Here is a 12,502-nt window from a genome sequence, read left to right on the forward strand (position 1 = left end):
TCCTTTGCCCATTTTTAAATTGGATTATTTGTTTTTTCCTATTGACTTATATGGGTTTCTCATATATTTTGCATAATAACCCCTTATCAGATATGTGGTTTGCAAATATTTTCTCCCATTTCATGGGTTGCCTTTTCATTTTGTTGACTCTTTTGCTCTGCAAATGCTTTTTACTTTGATATAGTTTCACTGGTGCTTGGGGGTTCCTACCCATAAAATTGTTGCTAAGACCAGTGTCAAGGAGATTTTTCCCAATGTTTTCTTCTAGGAGTTTTATGGTTTCAGGTCTTACTTTTAAGTCTTTAATTCACTTTGTGTTAATTTTTGTGAATGTTCTAAGACGGGTCTAGTTTTATTCTTTTACATGTAAATATCCAGTTTTCCTAGCACCATTTCAACTGGGAGGTGCAGAGAAGAGACAAGAGGTCATTTCATTAGCCCAGCAACACATAATGGAAACCTGAACTGGAGAAGTGGCAGGTCATACTCTGTGGGCCCCTGTTTCTTCATCTACAAAAGAGGAGTTTTAACACTATGTCATAGGATTGTTGTGAGGGTATATTGTGCTGAGAACTCAACACATATTTTTATTTTAAAAATACTAGCAGCAATCCTGGACAGTGATAAAAAACACAGCTCTGTGCTGTGCTGCCAACATTGACTCCCCATTCCCAGAGTTGGTTGAACTTCGACAAGTTTCCTAACCTATTTGTGCCTTGGTTTTTACATCTTCAAAATGGAAATAATAATAGCACTTAATTCATGAGGCTGTTGTAAGACTTATATGACTTAACGCTTGTACAGTGTTCAGACCTGGCATTTAGTAATGTCTTAATAAACATTGGTTTAAAATATATACACACACACAAGAGGTGCCTGCGTGGCTCTGTTGGTCGAGTGACTGACTCTTCTTGATTTTGGCCAGGTCATGATCTTAGGGTTGGGAGTTCGAGTCCTGTCTGGGGCTCCATGCTCAGCATGGAGTTTGCTTGTCCCTCTCCCTTTGCTTCTCCCCCTGCTCATGTGTGCTTTTGTTCTTTCTCTCAAATAAATAAATTAATAAAATCTTTAAAAAAATACAGAGACACATACACAAGTGGAAAGAAAAATTATTGAGGTAAAGTCAATATGACTTTATAATTAAGTGAACGTGTCTGTGGGTGTATGTGTATTTGTTGGCATGGGAGGTAGAGTAAGGTAGGAGATAAAAATCTGAGATAAATTGGTTTGGAGACCTTATGAGCCTACAGGTAATGAGAACTTGACTTAAGATTGGAGCAAATAAGCTAGAATAAATTTGAAAAGTTGGGCCAATATTTATTTCAACTTTTTATCTGGTAAGTTTGAAATGGTGATGGGTATCTATATATTCAGGGTAAGTAAGGAAGTTGGGATTTCAGATGAAGAATTTATAATTTAAAAATTATTAGCATCTAAGAACTAAAAATAATAATAGTTGATTGAAAACTAAGAGCGTTGTGCTGAACATTTAATACATATTATCTCACTTAATCCTCTCAGCATCCTAGGACGTAGGTACTATGATCAGCTACATCTCAGATGGGGAACAGTGAGGCACAGAGCAGATAGGTAACTTGTCCCAGGTCACCTGATTAAGTGGTCAAGCAAGAGTTTGACTCCAGGCAATTTTATTCTGTTGCCTGCACTCTTAATTCTTTTTGGACTGTCTCCACAGCAAAGGCTGAAGCCATGAGATTGGTCAAAAAAAGTGTGGTGAGAAAAAGAATGTCCAATGAGATGTTTTTGACATAACCATCCACACTATTCCTCTTGGGGCTTTCTCATTTGCCAACAGGTTCCGCTCTGCAAAACAAATAGGAAGGGCTCAATAGTTGTTGGATGAGAGAATGTGTAATCGGATGTTAGAGGTTCGGGCTTTGTGGCCATAAAGTAGAGGAAGTTTAATTGGCTCAGGCCGGGGTTCAGCTGCCAGACCTTGTCCTAGCAGCAAGGCGCTCACACCCCCAGTTCGCAAGGAAAATTGGATGCATCAGGATCACCTGGGAAGGTTACTCATCAACAGAATCCCAATTCCCAGTCCTGACCTGCTGTACAGCAAATCAAGGTCAGCCTTGGCGCACAGTGCCTTTAATAAATGCCTGGGAGATTGTGATGGGCAACCAGTTGCTTACCCACTCCTCTGACCCACCAAGATTACTGGGATTGAAATGTGGTATTTTTGTTACACAAAGAGCAGCCATAAAAGAATGATATTGGTTTTCTTGTGAGTTTTAAACCAGCTCTGAAGGTGATTTTAAAAGAGGAATTCCCAGAATGTTTGGAGCAATCACAGGATCGCGGAGGTAATTACACAGCCTCCCCAAGTGACTATTTTGTAGGGAAATGCTCATTTGGATTTGTAGTTTCTGATGTGTTTAATAAATACCACTTTCATTGCTAAAAGAGCCTCACTTCATAAATGTGGTTTTTCTGGATAAAAAGGAAAACAGAGGAGCAGAGCTTTCATCCGACATTACTATGTATTCTCCACTTCATTGTTACTCTTGTGTTTGGAGAGGAATCGGTCAATTGGGTCATTTTCTGAGCTCCACGGACCGTCATCATCCCTGCTTATATCTGAATTGTTCACAGCACTTTGACCTTTACAGAGAACAGCTCTACATTGATGCCAAGTGTTGTTACTATATAGCGGAGCCCTTGTGAAATGGTGGAGGAGGACCCAACGAACACCTGAGCTAGAGGCTGATTTCCATTAGAATTCTATAGAACTTTTCTCAGAATATGATTTGACCTATGGAGAATCTGAATTCAGGCAGTGATTAGCACTGTTATATCTGGGGCTTGCTGAATTTTTATATCTCAGCTTGGTCAGTTTTGGTAGATGGAAAATAGTTTCCTGGCCGGGTACATTAGGCCTTGGTGCAATTAATTCATGGCTATCCACGTTTATATGAAGTTTCACAGATACTGTTGGAAACATCTCCCATGTCTACTTTATCTCACAATAATTACATAGAAAATTAAAATGAATCAATTCCAGTTTAACAGTCTTTTTGCTTAACCAATTTTTTGCTCTGCTTATAGGTCTAATTGCTTTAATTCTAATTTTATTTTTCTATAAGGTAGGGATCATATCCACTTCATTAGGTTGTATTCTAGGGATAACTATAATTAGAAAAGATATCCTTAAAGGGACCCTAAGTATGGAGAAGATACCTTCATTTGAATTTTTCCCGTGGACCATTTCTCTTTGGCCCTTCCTTCATTCCTTTACCACATATTTGTTGAACACTTACTCTGGGCCAGGTGCTGAAGATATCTTCTAGCTGCTGAAGATATCACTGTGGGGAAAAAACATTGCCAGAAAAAGCCCTGCCCTCCTAGAGCACACAGGCAGAGAGAGTGAGACAGATAGTAGACAAAATAAATAAGTAAACTGTGCACTATATTAGAAGGTGTTAAGGGTTGTGGGGAAAACAAAGTGGGAAAGCAGGTGGGGAGGACTGGACTGGGGAGAAGAAGGTGGTGTTTCTGTTTTATTTATTTATTTTTAAAGATTTTATTTATTTATTTATTTATTTATTTATTTATTTATTTATTTGAGAGAGAGCGCCCAGGAGAGCGTGCGAGGGCGTGCGCTGGGGAGGAGCAGAGGGAGAGGGACAAGCAGACTGTCCTTTGACCACGGAGCCCGACATGGGGCTTGATCCCAGGATCCCTGACTCATGACCTGAGCCAAAATCAAGAGTCTGATGCTCAACTGACTGAGCCACCCAGGTGCCCCTTCTGTTTTAAATAAGGTGCTTCGGGGGGAGGGCTCCTCTCTGCAAGGGTGACCCTGAACTAAATCTTGGGGACAGGTGAGGAAAGCCTCTGTTATTTAATGGCATTCCAAGGGACATTAGTCCTAAGAAATGCTGAGTTTAAAAACGGTTTCACTGTTCAATCAGTTGGGAAATAATAATTTCCAGATATTTACAGTGCTTGTTAGCATATTAAATAATTTGAAAAGCCTGCTGGAAAGGAACCTATTTAATTCAAACGTATTTAAAATATTTTCCTTCCTTCCTCCTTCTCTCCCGCCCTCCGGTCCTCCCTCCTCCCCCAGCTTGGCACAGCAGCTGGGCTATAGCTCCGAGCCATCCTTTACATGGGATGTGACCCCGCCGACTGAGCATCGGTGAGGCTTCCAAAGCGGTGCGGTCCAGGAAAGCTGCATCCGTTCTGGAACCCTGGACACAAGTGTGAGACCCGAATCTGCCACTTTGTCCTTGAGCGAGTTGAACTTTTCTTATTTTTGGTTTTATCATCTACAAATTGGGCCTAATAATAATATCAACTGTGCGAGTTTGTAGTGAAGAGTAAATAAAATGAGGGGTTAGAGCACCTTTTAAATGGTGTAGTACTACAAATACAGATGTCTTACGTGCTTTTCTGTTTGCTTTTTTGGTACTTGGGATGAGTTGCTCTACTGTTATTACCTTGTCTAGGGTTCATTTATAAAGAGCTTGCCAAAGGAGGGGTGAAGGGGAAGGAATAAGTATTCTGAGTCTGTGAAAGAGTGAAGAGCTACTCTCCTAGACCAGAATCCCAAACTTGTGTCTTATTAGCCTCAGGCTCTAATTAGACTAATTCACTGGCCAAAGGCCCATTTCTCTACATTAGCCAATGGTTCTCAAACTTTGGTGCACACTGGAATCACTTGAAGCTTTTAAAAAAATACCTTTGCCTGGCTCCAACCCTCAGATATTCTGATTTAATTGCTGTGGGGCGCATATTGCAAATCAAGATTGTTTAAAGCTTCCCAAGTGATTCCACCATGCCCCAAGGTTTGGAGACCACTGGTCTAAGCTAATCCCTGTGATCCTCTTTTTTTAGTAGCCTGGCCAAGAGTAAAGCTTACAAGTTGATCATGGTTGTAAGTCAATGAATTGGATTCCTTTTTCTTCTGGGAAGGTAAACAGGCAAGAAGGAAGAAAGGGAGGGAGGGGAATTTGCTTTTATCAGGCACCTGTTTTGACAGGGCATTTGGCTCTTTTATCCATTATCTCAGTAACTCTGTTACTTAAACATTATGATTCCATTTTAAAGATGCCATAACTGATTGCATAGAGCTTAAGGTCATTTCTCAGGAATTTGAAACAGGACCTTCAGTTTTGTGTTCTGTGTCCTTTCCACCACTCTGTGACAGCCATTCAGCCTTCCTTGGTGTTCCCAGTGCTGTCTCCCACCTCTTCATCTTCCCTTCCTTCGCTCTCTGGCAAAACCTGGTATCCAGGCTTTATGTATCCGTGCCAAACAAAGTCAGAGTTAATACATTTTTTTTTTTTTTGGAGGAAGGAGCAGTTTTACATTTAAATATGACCAGGAAATGACCTACTTCATTGCCGAATAGTAACTGTATACATAAGGTAGCATAATCAGCAGTGCATATCATGCAGAGGGGGGCCCTTCTGAGCAAAGCACCTGTACAGGATAGCTTAGGGCTGTGTGTCAGTAAGGCTGGCCCTGCTTTTCCACCTCCCAGATGATCTAAAGAATTTTCATGCAGTTGGAACAGATGTAGGCAAATGCTCTCCCCAGATAACAGGTTATTCATTTAACATTCATGGAGCACCTACTGTGTGCTAGGCACTAGACGTGAAAAGATAACTAAAACATTTATGACACGAAAGGCATTTACCACTGAGTAGCAAAGGCAGACATACAAACAATAATTACAATAAAATATGGTGACTATAGTCATAGAAGTGTGTTGATGGAGGCGCAGAGGAGGGGTGGTGGGCCCCACTGGGCCGTCACATGGGAGGACAGTGGGAGGCTCATCCTGGAGTAGTTCATCAAGGAGGGGACTTTTCGAAGCATGTGGTTGGGTACCCTCGTTCCACCCCTTTGGTGATCATGGGAACACCCATGCTGGAGGGTTCATCCCCCGAGGTGGGTAGGGCAGTTGTCAAAGAGGAAATGCAAGGTAGAAGCAGTTGAATGACTTTGCCAGGGTCACAAAAACAGTAAGAGGGAGACATTAGACTCCTGCTCAAGTGTTCTGACTCCGAGTTTAGTCTTCTTTCCATGACACCGAGTTTCCTCTGCTGCTTCAGCAGCTGGCAGGGCCACGTAGCTGAGAACGTCGTCGGTAACATGTGGCATCAGGTGACATCTTGATTATTTTTTCCAGTTGAACCTGGTTGCCAAAGGAAAGTCTTTCTCCCTTCTGAACCCAGGCAGTGAATGCACTATCTCAAATGGAAAAGAGAGCCTTGAAATGAAGAGCTCCAGAAAGCCCTAGGTATAAAATAGAATCTGAGATGTATAGTTCTATTCAGAAATTTATGGTCCAAATACAGGTGTCTATAAATATTTAAAATCACCAGCACTCTTTTGCCTTGGGTATTATATAGTTTCATATTTTACAAATTAGACTTTATTCAAATAAATGCAATTTTTATTTCAGATGCTCCTAAATCATTTGCATTCCTCCTCCCTCCCCCCATCTTTATTGCCAGCTGACGCCACTGCCAATTCACTGATAATTCCCAAATACATTTCTCCAGCCACAGATTTCTTCTAAATCTTTCCCCAGGCCAGTGGAATCTAGCTATTTCATAGGACTTTAAACCCAACATATCTCAAACCAAATTCATTATTTTCTTAACATAGGCTTAATTTGTACCTCTTTAACATGCTACCATTAATTTAGTTGTCCAAGCCAGCTCCTTCAGTCTGTTGATCCCAGGTCCCTGCCAAATATCCCTCCAATCCTCCTCCCCACCTCACTGCCACGCTTCTGTTCCAGGCCTTCGTTCTTTCCTCCTCACAGCTGAGTAGACCTTAACTGTATTCCCAGAAACAATGAGTATTTTCTTACACTTCATTCATCTTTCTTAGCACACAGAGAATTGTCCAGCCATCTTAAACAAAACCAGAAACCTCTTCTTATTTTATTTCAATATTCAGATCTTTCTAAAAAGCTGGTACATTGTCCTGAGTCAGTTAAGTAAAATACCTTGATGATAAATTTCTTTGATGATTGAAGCTTTTATTGTGTCTCAAGGCCATCATTCTGAACACTGGTGATTATTATACACTGTCCATGTTGCAGTCAGCATAGCATTCGGCGTAAAGGAATGTATTATTCTTGGGGTGCCTGGGTGGCTCAGTTGGTTAAGCGACTGCCTTCGACTCAGGTCATGATCCCTGGGTCCTGGGGTCGAGCCCTGCGTCAGGCTCCCTGCTCTGCAGGAAGCCTGCTTCTCCTCTGCCTGCTGCTCCCCTCTGCCTGTAAGCTCTCTCGACCACTCTCTCTCTCTCAAATAAATAAATAAAATATTTTTTTTTTAAAGTTTAAGTTCAGTTTTAAAATAAACTGTTCTTACGCCAATGGTTCTTAGCCTTTCTGGAGTCATGAACCCTTCTGAGAATGTGGTAAAAGTTATGGATCTTCTCTTGAGAACAATGTGGACACACACGTATGCACATATGCATTTTGCCTACAACTTTAAGACTCTTACTCCATCCATGGATCCTTAGAGCTTTCATGCAATCTGGCCTGAGGACCCCTGTCCCATATGACATTGTTTTCATTTTTTCATGTCAGAGGCATGGTATAAATTCATTTTCTTATTTATTTATTAATTTCATATTTTATTTATTTGTTCTAGAGAGAGAGTGAGCAAGCAAGTAAGCAGGTGGGGGGCAGAGGGAGAGGGAGAGAATCTTAAACCGACTCTGCACTGAGCATGGAGCCCAAAGCCGGGCTCTGTCTCATGACCCTGAGATCATGACCTGAGCTGAAATCAAGAGTCAGAAGCTTAATGACAGAACCAGCCAGGTGCCCCTAAATTCCTGTTTTAAATAGGTGTTCTGATTACCTGGTCCTAATTAATGTGATTAGCTGTAATATTTGCCCACAATTTGTACCAGGTTTTGAGGATGGACTAGGACAAAGTGATTTCTGCACAATCATCCTGATTCTGCCCTTGGCTAGCTATAAGACTTTGTGAAGTCCTATAACTAGCAAGTAGAAATCAAGTTAGATTCTCAGCCAGGGGACCTTATGTTCTTTTAACTTTGCACAATTTTTTAGAAAAGCAACTCTGGTGTAAAACACGGTCCATCTGCCATGATAATATTTTGTTGTGTGGGAAGAGTGCTTTTGCTTCTGCTATTTCATTTATCCTAACAAAAACCGGTGAGAAGGTCATTGAGTTATAAGTCTTCAGTAAGGATAAATAAGGAAAGGAACACTGAGAAAGGCTTTCTCAGAGTTAGTTGCAAAGAGGAAATATATAGGAGATCCTTTTTTGGTTCTAGCTCCTGGGTCTCTTCACCATAAACCTGTGCTCTTCAACTAACTTCATGATTTAATTCAAGCTAAATATGAGTCTGAGGCATCCAGGCAAAAATGGTTGGATCAGTTCCTATCAAATGAGGTCTGTATAGGAATCTGATTGTGTTAGAAAGAAAGCAAGTCATAGACAAGCATGCATGATAGCCAATAACATTTTAGCTGATATGGTGGGCTATTGGTATAGTCAGCTAATTATTCTATCTCATAGAAAAGAGACCATCTTAGAAAATGTAAGTTTGAACATATTTTTGTATATGGATTTTTTTGAGCTACCCTTAAGTATACTCAGAAATTAGAAATATGATCTTTGTTACCTTTACCTGAGCTCCTTAGCATATTTTTTATCCCCCCCCCCAAAACCAGTCTTTCTAAGGCTGAGCCCTCTTTTTCTTTCTTTCCCACATCCTGTTTCAGACTTGTAGAAGCTTAGAGTTGGACGGACCTTGGAGACTGGTTAAATCTCTTCTTGTGCAAGAGGGAAACTGAGGCCCAGAATTATTAAATAATTTGCCGGAGTGTTACATACAGCTGATCAGTAGCAGATGCAAGATGAGATCACAGGTCTCACAGTTACTGGTCTTCACTTATTTTCCTATCTTTCTTTCTTTCTTTTTTTTTTTTTTAAAGGAACCACTTTTTTAAAAAGGATTTTATTTATTTATTTGACAGAGAGAGACAGCCAGCGAGAGAGGGAACACCAGCAGGGGGAGTGGGAGAGGAAGAAGCAGGCTCCCAGCGGAGGAGCCTGATGCGGGGCTCGATCCCAGAACGCCAGGATCACGCCCTGAGCCGAAGGCAGACGCTTAACGACTGAGCCACCCAGGTGCCCCTTATTTTCCTATCTTTCCAAACAGAAAAATTAATGTGACACTCGGAAAATTCAAAATATGGCAGAAAAAGGCTCATAACCGCTAAAAAGCTACAGTGATTAAGCTTTGTCCACCACCGCTCACACTCATGGCATTCTACCTCATCTTAATATGCTTCTCCAATTAAATAATTCCACCTCTGAGCTTAATTAGTTGTTTTCTAAGGAGTATCTAAAATAGGGAGAAACAAGCTTGAAATTTTCTCAGTTAAAAGGATTAAACTTTTGCTACATAAAACTTGCAGTTTCTGTCAGATTGAAAAGTGGCATCCCTGCTCTCCAAAGGGCAGTTTTGTGTCCATCAGTACATCAGAAGCGAGTTAAGGACAGCTGGTGTTGTACTTAGGCAAACCGAAGAGGCAGAGAAAAATGCATAATGCTGTCAGAAAGGAATTGAGAGAGGAAGAAAAGATGAAAAATAAACCCCAGAATCAGAGAACAGTGATGTCACACGTAGAAGTGAACAGTGTGGAACAGAGAATGATCAATACACCCAATAATAGTAAATAATGGCTTTGTGGGCAAAGTCAGACTTGAACTTGGCCTTGACCAATAGATAGAATTTGAACAGCAAAGAGGCAGAAGGGGGCATTGAATGCTTGGGCAGTGACCTTGGGGTTAACAAAGGGTGAAGTGGGCAGTGGGTGAGCAGCCTGACTGTGAGGAGGTAGAAATGAAGTTGAATCAGTAGGTAAGCGGAGAGCTTGATAGTGAGGGCTCAAGGCACTTGGCTTTGAATCCCAGCTGTGTAACTCTGGGCAAATTACTTAACTTCTCGGTGCCTCAGTTTCCTTGGGTAGAATGGGAATACCAATAATCCTTCTCTCCTGTTCTTCTTGAGAAGATTTAATTAGATTTACAAGTTCTAAACACAAGCAAAGTTTAAGACAACAACTTCCATTCATCCCATCCATCTTAGTGAGCATTTTTTTTTTTTTTTTTTTGCCTTTTGGTTTGGTTGGAAAGTTAAACCAAACACGCTACAACAATACTAACTATCATATTTAGGGTGAAGCCAGAAAATAAAGACTCAAATGTCGTCTGAGGAGTTTGGACTTGAATAAACAACAAGAGCAGTTCTTAGCCAGAGGTGGATTTACAGAATCCGGGTTTAGGAAGGATCTGTTCAAACTCCAGAGAACTGGAGTATTCTGCCTCGACCCTTAGCCCGTTGCTCAAACACCTCACCCCTTGGCTGCCTGCAGTGACATGTGGCTTGGTGGCAAACAGCATGGAAGGCATTTGTCCGGAAATAAAAATGGATTTCAAGGAATTAAAGTTAGTCAAATTTTTATGGTTTTCTTTCTTTCTTTCTTTCTTTCTTTCTTTCTTTCTTTCTTTCTTTCTTTCTTTCTTTCTTTCTTTCTGCAGTGACTCTTTAAAGGTCTGGTTCTAAGGCCGATAAGTAATAAAGCTGGAGGAGCAGGTTGGTAAATTGAATATTAACAAGCCTCTCTTGGACGATTACTAAAATGCTAGCGATAACATCAATAGACGGTACCTACTCGAGTTCTGAATAGGCCCTTGCCTTCTTTAGAATCATCTTTGACACTGATGACCTCTAAGCACTGGACAAGACTGCACCAGTTGATCTGTCTGGCATTCTAAGGAGACTGATACGCAGAGCCAGAGAGTTGTGTCCAAATGTTAAGGGTGACGAGGCACCGTTCAAGTTTTGGGATCTATTCGTCAATAGTTCTCAGACACTCTCAGGGCTACTTTAGGGAGGCTCTTTTCCAATTCTGATCATCTGGTCTTTGCATAATTGCAATATCCTCCCTGTGGAATTTGCTAGTGATTCTTGGTGTATGTCTCTAAAGGAAAAAGACCTAATAATTTACTTGCTATTTTCATTCAATCTAGCCAACCTCTCAAATAGGTAAACTAGTCTTAAACCTACAGCAGCCGCAGATGATCTTGGATGAGAGAAAAAGTTTTTCTCCTAATCAGCTTTGCTTTTCAGACGTGACACTCTCCTCCACACTTTATTTTTTGCAACCCTGGCTCGTGCTGTCATCTTTTAGGGGTTTTTTGGAATCTGTGGGAATAGTGACTTTGCCAATCCATGATGGTGACCAAGGTCAACAACAACAAAAAACCGTGTGGAAAAAAATTCCTAAACCCATTCTTCTGCTCCAGATGGGGAATTAGCGATAAAGAAGGGCAAAATATTTGCCAAACCTGGCACTTATATTTATTTTTCAGTAATGTGCATATGGTGATTAATATGCCCAATATTATGATTAATAGAAGCTGCAGGAAACACACCGATGTACAAATAATAGCAACTAAATATTATAAAGAGACGTGAACTCTGCTTTACCTGTTACGTGGTCACACCGTCTAAAATACATTCTCATGTTTGCAGAAATAAATACCAAGAGTTATGGTTGAGACCTTTCGTACTGATTCTAGAGAATGTTAATTATAAAAATGACAAATGCAGTGACTAGCCAGCAATAATATCTTTGTATGAAGAAAAAGTTTTCCTGCTGTTGTAGAGGAATTCAGATAAAAAGCTAGTTATCCTTTCTGCCCTTTCAAACTCCCCTGGTGGGCCAGGTGCCAGGAGCCCCCCAAATTTCCTGATGTGTGGGTAGAGCCCCTCACATGGGGGGGGGGGCTTGGGCTTTCATTTCTCTCTCTCTTTCTCTCTCTCTCGCTTTTTCTTCCCTGCCCCCTTCCCATTTTTAAAAGGCTTTAAAGAACATCTCTGGGAGACAAAAATAGCTCCAGTTGTGAGAGGCCTACACACTGAGAAGGCATCTGAGATGCAAGTCAGCAAGTGCGAGCCGCGAACATGAGTGTCTGGCCCGGGGTGGATGCTCCTCGCTGTCTTGGTGCCGATTCTCTGCCTGGGCCCGGTGGGTAGAAGGGAAAATGGTTTTTCAGGGGTGGGAGGTGGGTCGGGGTAGGTTTGGGGTCTGCTAACGGAAGGAATCGCCACCCCAGCATTGGGGCTGAGGGGCCGTTCCTTCCCCTCCCCCCACGTTTTTAAAATTTATTTTGCCCAGGCGGGGATTGGCGACGGTCAAAAGGGAGCAGTTGGCACTGAATGTCACCCTGAAGGTAAAATGAAAGACAAAAGATGAACGCATGCTTGCTTTCCCTTTGCAGCGGCTGCTGCGGCGGCAGGAGCAGCAGGATTTAAAGGGGAAAAAAACCCCACACGCACAGACACACATATATACACACCCAGAGGCGTCAATTATGCAAACGCAATAATGCAATCAAATCATGACAGTGCCGGGAATTTTTTTTTTTAAACACAGATATTTATTTTTAAAAAGAGAGAGAGAGAA

Source organism: Ursus maritimus, unplaced genomic scaffold (assembly GCF_017311325.1).
Source record: "Ursus maritimus isolate PB19 unplaced genomic scaffold, ASM1731132v1 scaffold_2, whole genome shotgun sequence".
Taxonomy (NCBI): Eukaryota; Metazoa; Chordata; class Mammalia; order Carnivora; family Ursidae; genus Ursus; species Ursus maritimus.